Source organism: Lepisma saccharinum, chromosome 21 (assembly GCF_977018435.1).
Source record: "Lepisma saccharinum chromosome 21, izLepSacc3.1, whole genome shotgun sequence".
NCBI lineage: Eukaryota > Metazoa > Arthropoda > Insecta > Zygentoma > Lepismatidae > Lepisma > Lepisma saccharinum.
In genome coordinates, this window is record NC_139249.1 from 15,517,079 (window position 1) to 15,540,467 (window position 23,389).

Sequence of the window (23,389 nt, forward strand, 5' to 3'; positions counted from 1 at the left end):
AACAGAGATGGACATCCGCATGATATTTTCCAAGGAGTGGCAAGCAAGGTATTTTTTTTCAGGGGGAGGGCAAAAGAAGCATATTTCCCCCCCATAATAGTGATGTCTCCACAAAAAACACTGCTTCAGTAGAAATTACCATGTTGCTTCAACGCCCTTATAATAATTAACAAATTGCTGTGACAAATGAATTTGATTGAATTAGTATTTTAAGTCCATTTTATGCACAGTTAAGGTTAATCGGGACTGGACCTACCGTTTAAAGTGGGGTCCGAACCACTATGTGCCTCCACCGGATATCGAACCCGAGACTCCTTGATTACAAGGCGACGACGCTACCACTGCGCCATCGGGAAGGCCTGCGAGACAAATGAAATCGTGTGTGAAATATATACTTTCTAGGTGGACATTCGTTTTCCAGAGGGGGAGACGTCCACGTGAACATATGAAGCTGTTGTCCTGTGCTGATCGACGAGATCAGTGGCGTCAACGTATGTGGATTTGAGTAGGATGACCATAATCCTTTGACCCAAAAACGGGACATTAGTTCCACCCGCCTTTCCTGAAAATTCGTTTACAAATAATCATAATAGCATTTTTATTATTAACGTCTTGTTATTATTTATTAAAGGATGTATCACATAAATGATACATCATAAGCAATAAATAGAACATGATCTCCCATTGTCAAAAGGTATTAATCACGGTATCACACAGCGTTTCTCGTCCTTTCTGATCAACCTTTGATGTTTGTCCATTGCTGAAGTTTAGTAAATGATTGATTGATTGATTTGCTTTATTTTACTTCGCGTTTTATGCTACTTGTGGCTAATTTGCGAAGATGGGGATGAGTGATGATATGATTAAATTGATGAATGGACACTCACATGCCCAAGCCGGGATTCGAACCAGGGACCCCTGGCATCGTATAGCGCGATGTGCTAACCACTCCGCCACGGGGGCCGGCTGAAGTTGAGAGAGCAGCTCTATTCTTCATCAATCGTTCATAAATCTCCCTGAAAACCTTACCCCGCCCAGCTCTAGATTTTTCTTTTCAGTTTGTGTCAAAACGCAGGAAATTTCAATTCTTGTTGCAATTCCGTAAATAAACTGCATGCTTATTCACTGCTCTTGAAATAACTGAACACAAATTGTTTTGTATATAGAAAAAAATACAACTTCTTTTTTGGCATGAAATGTCCCTTAAATTTAGACTTGGTTTTCAAGATAACTCCTCTATACAGGGTCTCAACCTTAAAGTCAGTATGGGTTAAATGGAGCGCGGCGTTGCCAGATCAACAAACGGAGGCGCATCAAGTCGCTGTTAATCGCTAATGATTCCGACAAATTTACTTCCTTAATATCGTATAGGAATCTTCAAAATCTATGTATTTGATGTATTTTGGGAAAAAGGATAATTACCTCAAGATTTGCATGTAAATGTTTATATTTCGACGTAACTATTTACTATTTTACATTTCCATTGTATGTGTAATACACGCAACTATTGTTACTTCTTTCGTTGAATGCTGTATCCTTTACATAAACAGAATTAAATAAATGCAAAAACAAACATTAAGATATATTTTTTACGGAAAATAAAGTAATAACAAAGTGTGCTCACGTACCTTTAAACGTAACAACTGTCCTCGTCTGGTAATGACGTCACATCCTCCAAAAAATATTCTGTTTCTCTTGATGGACTGGTTCCATCGTATATTTTCGTTCTGACATTCTGTTTCCCCATTCTTTTCGACTTCTTTTTTGCCGGTGTTCTGAGAGGACCTTCGGTTTCTTCCTTTCGTATTCTGTATATAAGACGTTCAGAACACTCCGTAACACCAGCCGTTGTCTTAACCGCCTTGCCGATATTCATTGACTTTAAAAAGTAATTTAGCACGCGCATAACCATTATGCGTTTGTTACCTCAAAGTTTACGAATACTTCGTCTTATTCCAGCTTCTCTATCCATTATTAAAAGAAATATGTAACTTACATGCAATCCACAATTATCACACAGCACACTGCACTTCCTACGAACCGGGGCGCCTGCACCTGAACTGCATTGTATCCTCGGTGGCGCGCAATGAATTTGATACGCGAGACAGCCCGCGTAAACAAACTACGATTGTGCAATAAATAAAGGTGCTGTGGAGTAACAATGTATTCCAAAAATAACTTCCAACAATGGTCAACACTTTTCTCGCTTGATCTACACGTGTATCGCGACAAATCGAAAAGTTCCTCGCTAACAAACTTTTTCGTGTTACGGTCTGATGATTTACACAAAATATCCAATGTACGTATATACAATATATATATATAACACTCCTCCTAAGCAAATTAATTCACCCAGGCGGAGAATATCATATCTACAAACACTATAGATCCCATAGAAAAATAAACTGGCGAAGTTGTTCAAGCTGTTTGATATTTATGGCTTTTGAAGTATTTACTACAAAAAAATTGCAAAATTGTACAATTATGGAAATTTCAGATCACATTAATTTATGACAGGTTATATAATGCCGTCATTAAATAGAGCATAAAAAACTCTACAGGATAATGCTTTCACTGTTTCAAATTTATGACTTTTACATTTTGTAAATTTTGTTAACATCTGGCAAACGCAGCGGTGGTAGAGAAGGACAGAGCTATTGGCAAAACTCATGTATTAGAGAGGGAGGGAAGTAGTCCATTTACTTCCATACAGACTTTTAAGGTTGAGCCGCTCTACAGACCTTTATAAAACGGGACAAATAGTGGCTTTTAATAATGTGGACGGGACGACCGGTACACGCCTTTGGAACGGGACTGTCCCGGTCAAAACGGGACGTTTGGTCACCCTAGATTTGAGGGAGTCAAGCCCACCCAATAATTTGCCTACTTATTTTATTTTGAAAATAACCCCCCCCCCCCGCGCTTGGAATACAAATTGTTCATTATTATACACTTACAGAATTATCACAACTTAATTACTGACAGTGTCAAAATACTTCATAGTATTATTCAATTTGTAACATCTCCAATATACTTTTCAGTACCCTATTACAAGGGTGTATCAAAAAATAAGGTGAATTTTCAATTTATTGAAAACGTGCATAGAAAAAAATGTGAAGTTGGTCATGGACGATACTCCTCACTGTCATGCTACCTCACTCTTCTGTCTTCTCGAATCATCGCATCCACGTCATTCCTGTCGATGATGGACGTTGCTGGTCTGCCACTTCTGTCATCATCTGTCACACTACTCCTACCACTTGCAAATGAGTTACACCACACATACACTTGTTCCTGCGACATAACACTCTCTCCATAGACCTCCAACAATTCTCGATGAATTTCAGATGGTTTCTTTTCCTTAACCCATAAAAAAACTAATAACACTGCGAACCTCCTCCTTGGAGTAATGTTCAAGTCGTTGCGCCATCTTTGAATTGCTCTAGGTACCAGCCGGGTTGACGTAGAAGGCTGTAAATGCCGTCAGACTTGCAGCACCTTGGTATCTGACACATACAAAAAATGTAATTAGCTACACAAAAAACTCTGGGTTTTACAGACAAATTCACCTTACTTTTTGATACACCCTTGTATTTACACTATCCGTTGTCGCATCATTATTAGGAAAGTGAGCGAGGAACAACGTATATCCCATTTAAAAACACAACTTTGTAATTTAACCCCTCTCCCTTTAGAACATTTTCTACAGACACCGATGAAGACTTATCCGTAAGTCGAGCAAGACATTGTCTCTGTGTATACAACACCCTTTGCAAAGGAATTCCTTCGTGACGTGCTTCACGAAGCAACAAACACGCCGAACAGCGGAGTCTCTTCCGGCAACAATAAACAAGCAAAAATCAATACCCTAGCCGCGGCTTGTGGGGGGTGGGGGAGGGGGGTAGAGCCCTCGGAGTAATTTTTACCCTAATTGAAGCGTCAATTTAAACATGATCGTTCGTCTGCCCAGTTTTAATTCCCATCCATTCCCCAGGCAGCAAAAGAGTTATGTGATTGGACGCGTAGCGGTTATTTTTTGACAAAATTTCCTTTCTGGCGTGATTATGCATGTGAAGCGGGATGCACCATAAAAAACCCGACGTTCAACACGCGATTACGGCGCTCGTTTGCGCTCTATATGATTGTCGGTTTTCATCCAGTCCAATTTAACCGTCAGTTAAATCTTGCAATGATAGGTGCGGAAGATGGGGAGGCAATATGTGGTCTCTTTTCATCACCTTTCTGGAAAGACCGTGTTCGAATGCTCTGTATGGGACATATTGCAAGACCACTAAAATGAAGTTTTGCCAACTACTGTTCGGATTAATGACCCAGTTAGTGCCTTCATGTAGTTATTGTACAGCACGAACGCGTCCCTGTGCAAAATCTCTTTCCTTCCAAAATTTCCCTTCGTATTAGATAAATAAAAAATGCGATCACAATACTTTTTCAACTATTATTATTATTACAGTATAACCTCGTTAATACGGGCCCCGATAAGCCGGACTACGCTTAATCCGGACAGGCAAAAGGGGAAAAAAAGCAGAATGCAAGGTTTTAACCTTTTGAGTCCCAAGGCCTTTTTCCGATTTTGAGCAAAATGCAGAGTTTCAATTAAATGAGTGTAGATCGGAGACTAATTGCCCTAGAGAGATGTGTGATATACCGTTGTACGCGGAATGAACCAGAGATTCAGACGATATGTAATTTATGCACATTCAGCGTACATATGGAGGGGGAAAGTGGGGAAATCCCCTCAAGAATACTTTTCTTTAAAAAAATGGTGTTTCCCCCCGCCCCTGCCGAAAAAAATGTCAAAATGCACAAAATGCAAATTTGTGCAAATTTGGCGTATATATGAAGGGGGAAGGGAGAAAACCCCCAAAATTTATTTTAAAAAATTGTTGAAATGTTTGAAATTTATCTTTTCCCTTGAATAGACACGCAAAAGAGAAGTCCATTTTCCCGCCTTTTCACCTCCATTTTCATGAAGAAAAAAAAAGGTGCAAGAAACATTTCTGTTAAATACATGTGTTAGGAACAATATAAAAAAATTCGAAATTCTAGCCAAAAATAGAAAAGTTATAACGTAAAAACTACGACCTGACACAGGGTATCTCGATCGAGTTATTTGGGACTCAAAAGGTTAAATGTGGCTAGAAGTCAACAAGAGAACTTCCCAAAGAAAGCGCGGTCAATCGCTGATGAAATTCTGTTTCCCACAGACTTTGTACTGTACTGTGTAGTGTATTTAGGCTTATGCCCTTTAAATACACCATAATAAACGTGTTTTATTGCTATAGACGGAGTTTAATGCACTTTCTACTGTTCTTTTAGGTTATTTCAGTTAATCCGGACTTTCTTTAAACCGGTCAACTTATCCTCCCATTAGTCCGGATTAACGAGGTATTACTGTATTTATAAACATTATGTTTGTACTAGCCGTGTCATACAATGATATTAAAAGTTATTTAATTGTTCTGAAGCCAAATTAAAATTTTAAGGCAATAAATCGTTGAGTTTGGTTTGAGTTGGTGTTTTAAGTCCACTTTATGCACAGTAAGGCTAATCGGGACTGGACCTACGGTTTAAAGTGGGATCCGAACCACTGTGCCATGTGCCTCCACCGGGTATCGAACCCGGGATCCCTTGATTACAAGGCGACGACGCTACCACTGCGCCATCGGAGAGGCCCAATAAATCGTTGAATAATTTTGTTTATTTTACTTTGCTTTTCCGCCACTTTTAGCTAATCGCGGCGATGAGGATGACTGATGATGCCATGAAATTGATGAAAGGACACTCACAAAGAACGCCCATGCCCAGGCTGGGACCCCTGGTGTCGTAGCGCGCTGTTAACCACTGCATCACGGAGGTCGGCGGGAAGAAACTTTACAAATTTTCATCCATTATTCATGTGTTTTATAAAATTACCCTTTTTTCCCTTTACATAGAAATTTCTTCCAGAAATTCCCTACACCGAGGGAAATTTCCCTTATGTGGCAACACTGAGTCAAACGCCCTAGCTACTAGAGCACTCTGTCTCATCATGTTTGTTTATTTCTCACTTTTGGCACTTTGCGCCCTTCCCATTCTCTTTTACGCTGCAGGTTTATTTCGTTTCAAGCTTGTTCCTTCGTGTTATCATATTCCTCGAGTCTTCCTTGGTTTGGATATTTTTCCAAGGGAGGATAGGACACTACAGACACGGTACTTTCACTAATAGATAATTAGCAGCTGAAATAGAGAGCCATTTAGGGCAATAGAGCAGCGAGGAACGCCCCTGACTTCGGACGATAACTCGGCAACTTGAAACGACTGTTCCCGGAGATCTCGCAGTTTCCCATCTCGAAAGAAAAAGATTTTTATGCGGCATTATCTTGTTTCCAGCAGCGAAATGGCCACGTTTCTACCCCCTCCCCCCATAACCCCCTGCGTTCTTTTTTACACGACCCTGTCCCTGCGTAGAGTGCATTAGCAGGGCCCCGGAATAGCTCACGCAGCTGCGTAATTCCGGGGGTACAGTGCGAGGAGGAAGCCCGTACGCAATAAGTCGCATATCTCTGCAGGGGGGCTACGCGGCTAATGGAGGTCGAAAATGGGACTCCGAAAAAAGCAACTAAAAGATGGGTGGCGCAAAGGGTGCTGGGCGGGTCTAAATGTACCCCTCCCCCCTTCATTGTCTCCCCTTCCGTCACGTTGCGTGGATTATGGACGAGACAAATGTGGAAGAGCTTGTTGCAGAATGAGGGTGGGAGTTTAGGGGAAACAAAGAGCAAGGGGGAGGGAGGGAGAGGTTGTAGTAGGTAAATTAAACTAATTTATGACCACTGGCTGTCGTCCATTAACGCTGAGCTGCTACTTGCTGCCGAATTGAGAAGTGTCAACTCACTTGGTTCATCCATAAATGCTTGGGGTTGAAGGAACATGGAACAAACTATGTTTGTAATGAAATCACTGTCAAGTGTCAACTCACTTGGTTCATCCATAAATGCTTGGGGTTGAAGGAACATGGAACAAACTATGTTTGTAATGAAATCACTGTCAAGTGTCAACTCACTTGGTTCATCCATAAATGCTTGGGGTTGAAGAAACATGGAACAAACTATGTTTGTAATGGAATCACTGTGAATTGTCAACTTACTTGGTTCATCCATAAATGCTTGGGGTTGAAGGAACATGGAACAAACTATGTTTGTAATGAAATCACTGTCAAGTGTCAACTCACTTGGTTCATCCATAAATGCTTGGGGTTGAAGGAACATGGAACAAACTATGTTTGTAATGAAATCACTGTCAAGTGTCAACTCACTTGGTTCATCCATAAATGCTTGGGGTTGAAGGAACATGGAACAAACTATGTTTGTAATGAAATCACTGTCAAGTGTCAACTCACTTGGTTCATCCATAAATGCTTGGGGTTGAAGGAACATGGAACAAACTATGTTTGTAATGAAATCACTGTCAAGTGTCAGCTCACTTGGTTCATCCATAAATGCTTGGGGTTGAAGGAACATGGAACAAACTATGTTTGTAATGAAATCACTGTCAAGTGTCAGCTCACTTGGTTCATCCATAAATGCTTGGGGTTGAAGGAACATGGAACAAACTATGTTTGTAATGAAATCACTGTCAAGTGTCAACTCACTTGGTTCATCCATAAATGCTTGGGGTTGAAGGAACATGGAACAAACTATGTTTGTAATGAAATCACTGTCAAGTGTCAACTCACTTGGTTCATCCATAAATGCTTGGGGTTGAAGGAACATGGAACAAACTATGTTTGTAATGAAATCACTGTCAAGTGTCAGCTCACTTGGTTCATCCATAAATGCTTGGGGTTGAAGGAACACGGAACAAACTATGTTTGTAATGGAATGGAATCACCGTAAAGTGTCAACTCACTTGGTTCATCCATAAATGCTTGGGGTTGAAGGAACATGGAACAAACTATGTTTGTAATGAAATCACTGTCAAGTGTCAACTCACTTGGTTCATCCATAAATGCTTGGGGTTGAAGGAACATGGAACAAACTATGTTTGTAATAAAATCACTGTCAAGTGTCAGCTCACTTGGTTCATCCATAAATGCTTGGGGTTGAAGGAACATGGAACAAACTATGTTTGTAATGAAATCACTGTCAAGTGTCAGCTCACTTGGTTCATCCATAAATGCTTGGGGTTGAAGGAACATGGAACAAACTATGTTTGTAATGAAATCACTGTCAAGTGTCAGCTCACTTGGTTCATCCATAAATGCTTGGGGTTGAAGGAACACGGAACAAACTATGTTTGTAATGGAATGGAATCACCGTAAAGTGTCAACTCACTTGGTTCATCCATAAATGCTCGGGGGTGAAGGAACATGGAACCAACTATGTTTGTAATGGAATCACTGTGAAGCGTCAACTCACTTGGTTCATCCATAAATGTTTGGCGTGAAGGAACATGGAACAAACTATGTTTGTAATGGAGCCACAGTGAAGTGTCTATAGATTGAGACAGGGTCAAACAAGGGTGCCCGCGGGATTTTTCTCGGGAGGGATGGGGGACAGAGTCATAGAAACTTTAATTTATTATTATTACTATTATTATTACTAGTAGTGCTATTGTTATTATTTGTTATTTTTTATTACTACTACTTCTTATGTTCTTTTTTTGAATTACACACATTTGTAATTTCCATATTCTGTCTTTCTATCTATATACAATTTGCATAACTGTATACTTAGCATATTAATTCATGTTGGACAAAAGCTGTTTTTTTTATAATCAGTGTAAAATAGACTAAGCTTAAATGTAACTCTATTTCAAATAAGAATAACAGTGCCGGCGATTGGGTTCCAAAACTGGAGGGGGTGGAAGCAAGGACAGTTTACTTTGCATTGGAAGATAAGGTTTAGCGTAATGCGGCGGCAAAGGTGGCAAAGAGTGGGGGAGGACAACTGCTCCCAACGCCCCTCCTAATCGCTGCCAATGAATATTATTAATAATAATAGTTGCTGTAACTTTCAGCCTGTGAGAGAAAACAATATTTCTTGTTATAAAATATCTCTAGAATTTCACCACTCGAATTACACTATTTCCAGAAATCTCAAAGGGGCAGCGGGCGGGCGCCCCTGAGATCGAGACCAAGTTGCAACTCGAGACGAGAACGAGACGGCGAGACGAGACCGAGATGGAAAGAAATATGACTGTAAATATCGGAACCACAGGCCTCTAGATTCCAGACTGGAAACCTGGGCCTTTTAACATGGGTCAACTTGAAGCCAAAAATATCAAAGCCGGGGGATGCTATCATGGCATACCTTCATATTTCCACTTGAAACAACTACAGTAAACCCTCGTTAACACAAACACGCTTAAGACGAACACCCGGTTAACATGAACAAAATGTTGGTCCCGGCAGGGATGTATTATATTTTAGAGAAAGTTTTTATCGTTTAACGCGAATTTCGGTTACCACGAATTACGAACTGTTTCTTAGTCCGTTGCGTCATTAGATCTCATTTAACGCGAACTTTCAAGGTTTTCACAATTTTTTTTCTGTTGTTTCTCTGTCGTTCCTCTGTTAGGTATGTAAGAAATCGCTCAAAAATCTCTACCATCTTGTCAACAATCAAATTATACAGTATTGTAACCAACAGATTCAGATCAACAATGTGTTCAAATGTGTTTTTCTATTCTTTAAAACATAGCCAGTACGAGTAACATCAAGATTAAACCTTAGGTGCAATTGCTCGACAATCGCGATCATAGCGTCAACAATGAGCTTATACGTATTTAACCAACAAATCCAGCTGTGTTTTTCTATGATTTAAAACGTAGAAGACGGATATCCCAAGTTTGAGTGTGCTTGATGCACGCCGCATTCTGGGAATCTGTATCATCACAACAAATACAGAACTGTTTTGCACCAGAAAATGATCTGTGAGTACTTTTTTTAAAAAGTTAATTACTGTAGTAGTGTTTTCTATGATGACATACATAATACGTATTGTAGAAAGAACTGTATTGCAACAATAAAATTTGAGTTAGCACGATTTTTTTTAACACGAACTCTTGATTTGTCGGTCCCTTGGGATTCGTGTTAACGAGGGTTTACTGTATATTGAAGATTGTGAATCATTGCAGCACACAAGATTGCAATTTTTAAGTTCTCCAAAAGTGAGAATAATTTAATTTCTTCATAAATATGAAAACAATAACAAGCTACAATGTTCAGCTCCGCCATTTTTACTACCCCCTCGCTATGCGCGAGCGAAGATGCGCAGTAGACCGAAATTTACTGTCACGTTAGCGTAAAGAGTGTTCAAAAGTGCAGCGAACTATAGGGGATGGACAAAAATATGGAAACACCACGACATCAAAACGGGTGACATCGATACAATTTTTTCCACTTGAAATCGGACGCTGTGCGACATTCTTTTCTTTTGCGCCGTGAGATAGGACCCCTGTCGAACTGGCAGGAGTCGACAGTTGCTCTGTATTGGTTGTCCAGCGAAAAGAATAGACTGTTGGGTAAATGAGAACAGCGTTGCCGCTTGCCGCAGGGGCGAGTAACGGACCTGCTGGCAGTGAAAGTACAAGACCAAACAAACGTGCGTGGCGCTTGAATCGCGGGTACGTACAAATTGAAGAAAAGTTCACGGTGAAATAAGTTCAGAAAATTACATAAACTGAAGGAATAATTCTTAATGAACTTACTTTTCTCTCACATGTCACTCCAGGGGGTTAATTCCTTCCATTGCAGAATAATCACCAGAATCATTTTCTTCTGTCAGATCATCATTCTCGCTGGAATCTTCACCCAAGTGGATTATTATCTGATCAACGTCATCCTGCAATTCATCTGCATTCCACATTTCCTTCTCTATGTCCATGACATGTTTTACGTAATTTTGCCAGTTTTCAACTGTTACTGTCTTAAATGATTCAATGATTAAATTTTCAATGTCTTTAGTTTTGAATGGAGTGTTGTTACACCGCACATAATGCTTAACCTGTGACCACACAAGTTCAATCGGGTTCAGTTCGCAATGATATGGGGACAAACGAAGCATCGATCATATACTTATCGTACTTAATTTTATGAATATTTGTAAGTTCCAGAAGATCTCTCCGTAACATGTCATCATAACGAATGCCATGAGATTTCAACCATTCTCTTAAATAATTCTTCTTCAACGAGGTTGTCGGCATTGGCTCTTGCTTTCGGCTATGATAAGAGGCATTGTCAACAACAATAACAGATCCCGGAGGGAGATTGCCGAGCAACTGTTGCCGAAAATACATCTCACACGTTTCTCCATCCATTTCATCATGGGCATCTGCTGTATTCTTTTTGCACTGAAACACAAGTTGGGAGTTTTGCAGAAAACAGTGTTCGTTACCCGCATGCACTAAAGCGTATCGCGCTCCGCGAGATGTTGGATTTTTTAAACCAGTGGAAAGACCTGCCAGAAACGCTTGTTTTGCAGTTGTAATTGTCTTGTCTTTCCATTCATAATTGACTGAGGTTCCGGTGTTCACCCAGGATTCGTCAGTGTAAACAATATTTATATTTTCACGCCTAAACTTCCTAATTTCTCTTAAATATTTATGGCGAAGAGAAATTAAATCTTCTCTTTCCATTAACATGGATTTGTTGCCCCTTTTCTCATACGAAAAGCCAAGTTCTTTGAGAAAGACATGAAACGTTGATCTTTTAAAATTCGGTAATGTGGAGTCAGAATTAACAGCAACAAGAACGGAATTAAGTGTTGGGGGTTTGTTTTTAAAAAAGAATGTGAACTTTACGTCGCACAGCACTTCTGACAAAATCATATTTTACATTTCTACTTGTAATTGGCGATCTTTTCCTGGGTTGTTTTTTACCTGGTGACCTTGAGAAACCTCGCCCCGAATTTTATACACAGTAGCCCGAGAAACTCCAGTTGCTTTCGCCGTCTCGCTGGCTAACCAACTTACACTGCGATTCGGATTTTTCTGTTTTAAATAAACAAAAATATTCATTACTATTTGCCTTTCTTTACTTTTGAGAACCTCACCACGCCTTCTCTTCTTTACACTACTTTCGCTCATATTTCAGTATTAAAACCAACGGTTTTTTACAACACAACCCAACGCACAGATCCGCCACAGTCATTCCTCGTCGAAACCAACGGTCAGTCACCCTCTCCTTCCGAGATATTTTGTCTACCGCTGTACTGGCTGAGGGGGTGTGGTGGAAAGCAGTCGTCAACGCTGGGCTCGCCATTCCCCTCCGTTCACGTGCCCCTGCACAAACAAAATTAAAAACACGCGCTGCTGGAAGGAAATTTTGCTGGTCTGAAAGCTTAACCAGTTCCAGAATAGCGTTTTACATTAGAAAGAAAAGCAAGTGTGTTCACCTTTGCGCTCGGTAGTGAAAACAATATTTAAAAAGAGGGAGGATGTAGGGAAAGTAAAAGCCCATTTGAAGCAACAGTCTATTCTTTTTGCTGGACAATCTATAGATGGCGTGCAGTGCAGTTGATACTGAATCATGTCGGAGCTGACAGTGTTTCAAAGAGGGCAAATTGTTGGTGCCCGCCTTGCAGGGACCTCTGTTACCAAAGTAGCCATGTTATTTTGCGTATCGAGAGGGACTCTATCCAAGATCATGATGAGATAATAGTGTGTCCGGAAAGACATCAGATAAACACCTGCGTGGACGAAAATGTACACTGCGTGACAGAGACAGACAGACACTGAGAAGGATTGTGACCATCTTTTGCCTGAAGGATCCCCTTATCCACCATCCAGGACTTGTATTTGTCCATTCCTCGGAGACTGCAGGCCGTTTTAGAAGCTAAAGGCGGTCCTCCACCTTATTAGCTACAGCATTCGGGCTTTTCTTCGCAGGTGTTTCCATATCTTTGTCCATCCCCTGCGCTAGTGGTTCCAATAGTGCCAACTGAACCGTATCGTTCTTCCATACATTCAGGATAAAATTAAGCTTTTCGAGGGTTCGCAGTATCGAAACGAGGCGTCTAAAATAAAATAAACGTTAGAAGACGTTGTTTGGCTTAATGCCTTCTATACATTGTGAAGGTCTGTAGGGTGTCAAAACTGTTTTTGTACCTATTTCGGTTGTCGAAATGTAAGAAGTACATTTGGCAGCCGAACTGTCCAAATTTCAAACACCCATATCTTCGTTACTATTGAAGATAGTCCTGGCAGTTTCAGACCACAATCGTCTCATTTTCATGTATCACTGTATTGGTAAGATAAGACTACATTTTAACATGGAGGAAATGACTATGTTTACATAAATTTCAATTTCACTGCATCTTTCACCTCACTTTCCATATTTGAGAGCCCACTATCACAGACCAATTACTGAACTGGGCTTCGAGCGTGTACCGCTTCCATGTATAGCCACGTTACCATGGAAACCGGCCTGACAACAAGAAATTGAATCTAATTGTGCGCGATTGTACGAGTCGTTGCCATTGATATCGGGACGAGAACGTGTTTTTAAAATGACGTGACACCGAGATACACGATACGAGAGAAGTTCCACACAATAATTAATGTATTTCACACCAAGAGTATTCTGAATGCGGTACGAGCAATAATACACATTTACTTTCTCATAATTTACAAAGATGAATTGTTGTTAAATGAACAGTGCTTGAACATTGTAATAATTAAATGATGTTTAGAATATTTATAATAATAATAATAGAGCTGCGGTGGTCTAGTGGGTAAGGTGCCTAACTGGCATGCGGGAGGCCCGGGTTCGATTCTCGGGGTGGCTGATCTAAGGTTGGAACTTTCTCCAGCCTTGTCTCCCCATAAAGCGGCTCGGGGGCTCACCCATCAATAGGTATCTGGGGGATATCCTAGGGGGTTGAGGCGGCAGGAGCGTGGTACTGATTACATCACATCCAAAACACCCCCACATCCCATAAATGTGCCCTAATGTGCTTCGACACAAGGGACATTTTTAAAAACATTCGCATGTTTTGTCACCCATGGATAGTAATAGATTTTCACCTCATCTGAGGCTATGATTTCATACCAACGAAAGAGCAAAAGGGAGTGGTTGTACCACAAGGTCCAGAGAAGGTCAGAGCACATTAAAACAGACGTCACGGTGCAGGACATAGCGGGGCAATTACAATCAGCTTTTGGCAATCCTAAACCGATTTAGGTAATAAAATCACGGAGATAACATTAATCCCAAATTCCCATTTCACTACCCTTTTTTTTTTTAACCCTCTGTGGACCTCAGAACAACCGACCGCAAAACTCCTGCATCTGGAATCCGGAGGGGCAGCCAAGGACAGCCCCTGCCCGTTGTTCTGCCACTTACACCCCCCTCCCCCTGCTTTCGCGTTTGCAAATCTTCCAACCCTCTTTCTCCCTCCGTGGGCGCTGCAATCGACCGATTCCGTCTAATTGGCAAATCCGATCCGGCCGGCAAATGGGGCTCCACCGCCGGGACCAATCAATCAATCGAGTGCTTTAGTGTGGGGGAGGGGGTCGAACGGGGTGCCGCATAAGCTTCTCTTGTAAGCACCTAAATCTCTCCCTGTCCCTCCCCCGGTTAGAGAAAAAAGTTTGATCTTGTCCTTGGCTGTATCTATGAACAGAGAAAAGGGTGACCTTTTCTGAGAGAGCTCAATTATCAGCCTCCCTTCCGCGAAGAACACCATTGAAACAGTGTTATTAGCGGTTAACGAGGCTCTGGCGCCTTAACTCAAACCCAGTATATCAGTATATATATATATATATATATATATATATATATATATATATATATATATATATATATATATAATATATATATATATATATATATATATATATATATATATATATATATTGGTCCTCTTCAGCCTTTTCATCTTATCAGCATTTACCGAAAGAGGCAGAGAAATCACGTAAATTACATAGCATGCTCAACATATGACCAGAATTTTCCAATAACATCACCTGCAATATACCAATGAACACGAATCCTTGCATGCATGTTCTACTTCACAGCCCTATATTGATGGCGAAAGCCTGTAGTATAGGAAGCGAAATCCCTGTGTTGACGATGTAAGCCCCGTAGCACAAGAAGCGAAATCCCTGTGTTAACGGCGAAAGGCCAGTAGCACATGGTGCGAAATCCCTGTGTTAATGACGGAAGCCCCGTGGCACAGAAAGCTAAATCCCTGTGTTAACGACGAAAGGCCAGTAGCACATGGTGCGAAATCTCTGTGTTAACAACGGAAGCCCCGTAGCACAGGAAGCGAAATCCATGAGTTAACGATGTAAGCCCCGTAGCACAAGAAGCGAAATCCCTGTGTTAACGGCGAAAGGCCAGTAGCACATGGTGCGAAATCCCTGTGTTAATGACGGAAGCCCCGTAGCACAGGAAGCGAAATCCTTGTGTTAACGACGTAAGCCCCGCCCCGTAGCACAGGAAGCGAAATCCCTGTGTTAACGACGAAAGGCCAGTAGCACATGGTGCGAAATCTCCGTGTTAACAACGGAAGCCCCGTAGCACAGGAAGTGAAATCCATGTGTTAACGACAGAAGTCCCATAGCACAGGAAGCGAAATCCCTGTGTTAACGATGGAAGCCCCGTAGCACAGGAAGCGAAATAGTGCTTTACTGCGGGACGTCCTGGACTTGCTTTGATAGGAATTTGCTTGCAACATGGCAATGCTCGTCCACATACCGTTGCTGCTACTTTTGTTGACTTACGAATGGAAGTTATTTCACATCCTCATTATTCTCTGGACTTAGCCCCTAGCGTTTATTGGTTCCTCGAACCTCTTAAGGCTGTTCCTTCTGGTATATACTGACTCGTTCAACTGTAACGCTTTTCGCAAAATTCTAACACACCAACACATACGTATTCTCGCGAGTTATAAGATCTCTTCACAAGAGATATAAATATATGATTGTATTTTTTTAAAAACTTTCTAGTGGGATAAAGCTAATACTACTACAGTGAATTAGGAAAAGAAGGTAGTTGTAATTTTCTAACTTCACGTCGCATTTTACTTTACTCTATTCGCGACGATGAGGATGTATGATGATTCGATTATATAGATGGAGGACACGCAAAGAAACACCCATGCTCATTCTACGTCTAGAACCTGTATCCTTCGGTAACAGGAATGTGAGCCGACCACTCAACACCCTAGGACACAGAGGAAGCAAAATATATCTTTCAATAGGTAGAAGGAGAAATTTTGCGTGAATATTAAGGCCTGCTTTTGCACATCTTTACATAAGCATACTGTTTTATTACTTATAGATAAGATTTGGAATTTACAGCAATATTTTTTTCAAATCGTTCCACAGACGTTAGAATATTCTGTGGGTCTTTACAACTTTTTTCAGGGGTCAAAACCATGCTCATATGAATTTCTGCCCTTTTGAAAATATGGACATTTTAAAAAATATTTTCGTAGCAATTTCAAGAGGAGAAAAAAGATTATACCCGGTTCACAGAGCAATGGCCTGGAGTTTCATGGAGACAGTTTCTCCGAAACACGAGGTCTGCAGAGGAAGATATGAGTTACTTATTCATATAACTGAGCATAAATGAGGACGGTACGAATCCCAGAATTTCCACAGAAAAAAAAAAAAAAAACATTCGGATTTTTTAACGCCGAAGTAGTACAGATATTGAAATCAACGTACACACCTTTTTTTTCTCAGACTTTCCAAAAATTACAGACAGCATCCCTTCATCATCCTGGTGGGTATCATTATTTTCAACCCTTCTTTATTCAAGATGAGTTTTGCAAACTTTCTCTTCAACCCTCGACCATAATTTCCAAACTTTTCCATTCGGTGGTCGCTATTGAAGCAGTACTTTTCCACGCACGTTATCCTCGCCCCAACAAAACACTCCAACATCAAATTCATTTCTCGAGCACCAACCTGGGTGTAATGTCGGTTTCTGAAGCCGCCCCCCGAGGGCCCTCGGCGGTCGCCAAGAGGGCGGACGATGAGGCAAGTATTAGGTATTCCCACCGAAGCGGCGAAATCTCTGCCGCTGGACATGAAAGAGGCCGTGCAAACACATGAAAAAATATAGAGGATGCTTTGGGTCATAGCGGAGCAGAAGATCAAAGAAACGTTCTCCAAATCCCAGTAGACGTTGCGGCGCTGAGAAGCAGTGTTGCCATCTGAGATTTCTAAGAATCTTCATCGCTTGTCACAAGCCTGCACTGAAAAACGTTGACGGTTTTTGACCGTTAATTTCCTTTGCCGTCGAACTACCGTAAAAAAAATACTGCAACTGTTTTTAGAGTATTATCGGTCTTTTACATAGTTACCCCGTTTAATGATATTTAATGCTTATCATTTAAAAAACGACACCGTGTCCAGATATTATTCACCTCATAAATGTTGTCCAGAAAAAAAAGGGGGAAAAAAAAGAACATTCTATGCAAGTGGAGTGGAGTTCGTTAGTATCAACACGAAGAACATCTCAAAATATTTCTTCGATGTAGGGTGTCATAAGTCTCCATACAAATGGTGAAAACGGTGAGTAATGTTTATTTTCCTTTTCAGGCAGGTGAACCAATGAAAAAGAGATGCCACTAACGAAGGAAGAACGGATTGACATCATTCTGTTGGCTGAGTGCTACCACCACCCGTCATATAGCACGTACATTCAATGCAACCCACAGAACGCAGATAACCCATGACACCGTGGCCAAACTTATCAAGAAATTCAGAAGGACAGGTTCCGTTGCTGTCTTTGGTCTTCAAGGCCTGCTTTCGTCGGCGACGGAAGCTGTCCTTCTGAATTTCTTTATAATTTTGGCCACGGTGTCATGGGTTATCTGCGTTCTGTGGGTTGCATTGAATGTACGTGCTATATGACGGGTGGTGGTAGCACTCAGCCAACAGAATGATGTCAATCCGTTCTTCCTTCGTTAGTGGCATCTCTCTTTCATTGGTTCACCTGCCTGAAAAGGAAAATAAACATTACTCACCGTTTTCACCATTTGTATGGAGACTTATGACTCACCCTGTACTTGACAACACTCGGTACCATCATGCATTACGAGAAAACAGTAAAATGGCGACGGTGCAGGAAAAGGCAATGTGTGTCTTTTGGTTGTGGGAAACTAAACCTCCTGTAACTGTTCGGCGTCGTTATAGAAAACAATACGAGACGGATCCGCTTACGAAACAATCACTGGGGCGTTGCTTAAACTAATTCCAGGAAACTGGCAGCGTGTTACGCCAAAAGGACGCAGGTGTTTCAGATGTAACCGTCAATAGATTTGATATTGTGAAACCCAATCAGATTGCCCATGTAAAGGTTTATTAACAATGAGAAGTATGTTCACTAAAGATTCTTTGAGTCAATGAATGTTAATTCCATGTCTGTTGTTTCAGAGAAACTTCTTGCATTAATGATATTTGGATCTGTTATGGGGTGAATAATTTATGGACACCCTGTACAGTTATGATGAAAGCCACTATTTTATAAGCATTATCTACCTTTATGCAAAACGATAAAATATTCAAATTTAAATAGAAAACTGTTGTATATCGTTTCTATAAATTAACATGCAGACTTGAAATTTAACGGTAGGATAGTGTAACTTTCACGACGGAGAAATTACGGTTTAATACCGTCAATTCCCGTTGCAAGCCAACCGTATTTTAAAGTAATAACGAGAAAAGAACTAAAATTCCCGAAGCGCTCTAAATAACAGCAAGTATATATATATCTAAGGCCTTGGCGAGTGGATGGACAGAAAATACCATTGTTTCTTACGGTGATATTATAGCATGAAAATTCAAAATATCTAACTTTACAATTATGTTTGTTGTATTCCTTACAACAACTTTATCCTGGTATAGTTCGTGATGGGTCGGTCGTCTGGGACCTGTTGCTGCCAAACGTTATGTTCGGTGCCGATATGGTGACTGCAATAACTATACGTGAGCATGGTTTGCTTAGCAACGTCACGTTTTATTATCTGTAATTGATAACTTAGCTGACCATGCTGTTGCACGATCCTTCTGAAGGGTGAGCAAATAATATTAATGAGTTATTCAAGCCCTTAGAGGGAAAATTCTTTTCACTATCTCCCCTTCGCTACGATTGTGGCAACCAAAGCTTCAAATTTCCCTCCAAAAGGAAACTGCGAGCTCTGATTGGCAGATAACCAAGCACGTGCTGTCTCCAACGCTCCTGTTAGTGGGTGGAAGCACTCACGTGATATCACACGACAGATGAGCCAGTAGCGGGAAGTGATCGTAAATTTTCTGATGTATAGTAATATCCAACCAGCCTTCACACACTATCAATTTCAGTTCCTTCCAAGTAATGACTGTAGATTATTATTCAACGGCAGTATTCTTATATATAAATGACATATAAAGAAATAGTTATGTTACAGTGTTCGTACAGTACTTACCAAATCGGGAGCGACAAGTCTTGCCATGAAAGGTTTATCCTGAATGTCCTCTGAAACAGATTAAGAAAATAAATGTTACTTCTTTACAAATACTTTTGAAGACTCCCCCCCCCCCTATACAATTATTGACAAAATTAAGTCCTTGCTATACAGCAAAAAATGTGTACATATTCCAACCAAAGAAAAGTGTAAGAAAACTTTTAATATTAATTTTACACAGACACCAAGGGATGACTACAAGTCATGTGTGCTTCTACACTTCGGCCTCCCGATGGCGTAGTGGTAACGTAAACGCCTTGTAATCAAGGGATCCCGGGTTCGATATCCGGTGGAGACACATTGTGGTTCGGATTGAACTTTAAACTGTAAGTACAGTCCAATTGGCCTTTCTGTGCATAAATTAGACTTAAAAAGACAAACTTCTACAATTACACCAGGTGCACAAAGTGGTCACCATTAGCATCCAGAGACTTCTAATTTCGGCAAACGTTGGGATTGATGCGCGCGACATTTCAATTACTCTCCAAAGTTTCAAACTTATCATGAATTCGTGCAACTGTCAGAGGTATTGGAGGTTCCGTTGCAAACCCACTCCTCCATTGTCGCTGAACTTCACACTCATTCTCAAATCGTCCTGCTATAGCCGTTCTGCTAACATTTCTTTGATTGTTTTGGCGGTGGCTCTAGTATTAACATGATAAACGACACCTTTTGAGGGAACGTTATACTACACATAGATACCGTAATTAATTGGCTTCGAAAAAAGCCCGTAGATGAAATTTATTAAAATATGTATACATTATTTTGGGCCCCTCTGTACATTAGTCATGGAAAAATAGGGAGAGAAGGATCTAAAGGTGCAAATTTCCCTCCCGAAATACACACTCAATAAAAATACTAGTAATAAAGAATAGCTATTACAGTGGAACCTTGATAATTCGAACTTCAACATCTCGAAATCCTTGATAAGTCGAATTTTTTGTAATCCCCTTGAATTGTGCGTAACACTCAATACTAATTTTACCTCAACTCGAATAAAACCTTGATAAGACGAATTTTTGTACAGTTTGTGGGATGTCGTTCGAGCTCAATAACTCGAAGGTAGAGTATGTAAAACCTCTGAGTCGAAGTTAAATTCTAATCACCTCTATAACTCGAAGTTTTAATCACACGGACCTCAATAAGTCGAAGTGTAGGGTGCGTACGTACAGTGGCGTGCCCAGGATTTTCGAAAGGGAGGGGTTATGTATACTTTTTCTTTGTAGTCAGCCCTCATTTTGTCATATTTTCCTTCCTTTATCGTTATTTTTCAGGAATACTGGGCCAAAGGGGGGGTTATAACCCCCATCAACCCCCCCCCCTTGGGCACGCCACTGCGTACGTACAATGTCAGGTGATCAACAACCGTGTCAGGGCTTTAACTCTCCCACCCTGCAGCGTATGTAATCATCATTGTTAATGTGCTTAGTGTACAGTCGTGGAAAGAATTACTTCCCCCATAAGACTACTGATATTAACGCTCTATGGGGGAAGTACTTTTTTCTATGACTGTACGTGCCGACGTCAGTAAACTGAGAAGCAAAGGAAGACAGAAAGAAAGAGAGAGAGAGGGGGGGAAAGAGAGAGAGAGAGAACTCCCTCCCCTCTCTCTCTCTCTCTCTCTCTCTCTGTCTCTGTCCCTCCCTTTCTCTCTTTTCTTTCTACCTTCTTTCTCTCTTTTCGGAGAAGAGAAGGGAAGAAAGAGAGAAGGGAGAGAGAGAGAAAGAAGAGAGAGACAGAGAGAGAGGGAGAGAGTGAGAGAGAGAGAGAGGAGGAAAAATAAAATTCTCTCTCTCTCTCTCTCTCTCTCTCTCTCTCTCTGTCTCTCTCTCTCTCTCTTCTTTCTCTTTATTCTCTCTCTCTCTCTCTCTCTCTCTATCTCTGGAGAGAGAGAGAGAGAGAGAGAGAGAGAGAGAGAGAGAGAGAGAGGGAGTGAGTCTCTTTTTTTCTTTAGACTCGTTTAACTCGAAGTCGGCGATTTTGGCCCTCAATAACTCGAACCTTGGTAAGTCGAAATCCTTGATACCTCGATTTTTTCTCCCCCCCCCCCTCACGTTCGAGTTATTAAGGTTCCACTGTACTATTCACTTCATTACATCTCAAAGCAATCCCTTCAATCTCTCTCCCCCTCTCTCCTTCCTGCGGGGGAGGGGGGTGGGCGATAGTTCACGGCCATGATAAAAAATAGAAATGTACTGCTAGTCATGGGTTAATAATTGCAATTAAACTCAGTTAGCTGCAGAGGTCGCTAGTCTTCATAATGAAGTCCAGGTTGTACTACGTGGAAGAGAAGTTGACATTTGGGTGTGTAGTCACCCCTTACATCAAAACTGACAGAGACGATGACCGGGTTCAAATCCCGGCCTGAGCATGGGTATCGTTTGTGAAGTGTCCGTTAATAAAATCCATCATATAATCACTCATCATCGTCGCGATGAGCCAAAAGTGGAAGAAAAGCGACAATAAATAACAAAAAATCGAATCAAATCAAACAAGCCGTAGATTCGTATAGTCTCTTTCCTCCTGACATTAATAAATAATAACATTCACACCCACAAAGATCTTGAAAGTCAAAGAGAAAACATTAAACAAGTTAAAAGTAGATAGTACAGAAAATATCACCCAGTTAGCTACACTGAGTGGAGGGGGATAAGCTAGGGGAATGATGCTGTTGCCTAGCAACGGGGTGGACGTCTAGTACTAATACATGCGGCGTGTGCCGGAAAGCAGGGTGAGACAGAGGGCAGTTAGAATTGGAATGGACGAAGGGGGGAAGCTACCCCCAACTGCTTCTCTTTACCGTGAAATGGAAATCTGGAAGTCAAAATTCTTGCGGGGGGAAGATGCTGAAGTTTCTGAAGAGGCTATGGGCTCTATTCAAAGTCTTGAGTATATAGGCCATGCCAAGGACAAAATTGCCTTCGATGAAAGGCACGGTACTCTTCTTCGGGGTGGATATTGTTGGCAATAAGCGGTAAGATTTCTTGAAGAGTAGGAAAGGGCTTCGTATGCAAAGCATCGAGGGAACTTGAAGGGGGTGGTTTCGTGGCCACAATGGGGGATGAGTAGCTTCAGTGGTTGGAGTGAAATCGAGGGTGGACGGTTCGGTATTGGAGCGATTTGGCATTCTTCGAACTGTGGAAGGACATTTTCTGGAACATGTGTCAGTTCTGTAATGGTAGGATTGCGATTTCAACAATTCAGCAACAAGAACACGTTTCACACAAATTGTACATTTATTTCAATTCGTGAATACTTGAAAAGAAAAAAAATGGTACACCGTATGGTTGCTATGGAGAAATCTTGCGCTAGGGATATAGCGCATGTGCACAAGTTTGTTTGGAATAACCAAAAAAGACAGGTCTTTTCAAAATGATTGGGTTTGATAAAGTTATTACTGATTCTGTGGTATTCGATTGATTGATTGGGTGAGTTTAAGTCCACTTTATGCACAGTAAGGCTAATCGGGACCGGACCTAGAGTTTAAGTGGGATCTGGTATTCGGAAAACTTCTCTTCAGAAACTGACGTTTTATCGCACCCACATTGAAGTTACTTCGTCTTCTGACGTCATTGCAATATGCCTCCGTTGTTAGGTTAGGCTTACCAGTATGACCACTTTCTTATTGTACTTCCTTTACAATTATTCACTAAGAAATATTGCTCTTCATTAGGACACAAGGCTTGCAACTGAAGTCGGTCTAGCAGAAATATAAAGATATGGCAGTGGAAGGCTTAAGCCGTAAAATTGTAGGTTTAGAAATTATACATAAAAGGCTTGATAGTATAGAGGTTTATTTAACAACAAAATACCTGAAGGGCTTGATACTACATAAATAATGATTATAAAAATATAAACCCCCAATATAAATACAATAAATAATAAAGAAACAATTAAATTGACCAATTAATAATTTTAGACTTCCTTACACG

General features: G+C 40.8%; 1 protein-coding gene across 1 annotated transcript in view; it reads right to left on the bottom strand.

Annotated features, from left to right (window-relative positions):
* The window catches only part of tinc (transmembrane protein tincar), a 444,623-nt gene that overhangs the window by 296,745 nt on the left and 124,489 nt on the right, over positions 1 to 23,389 (bottom strand). The window contains exon 2 of the mRNA XM_083143184.1: positions 19,419 to 19,468. The gene's annotated coding sequence lies outside the window, so the exon portion shown is untranslated. The remainder of the gene's footprint in view (positions 1 to 19,418; positions 19,469 to 23,389) is intronic.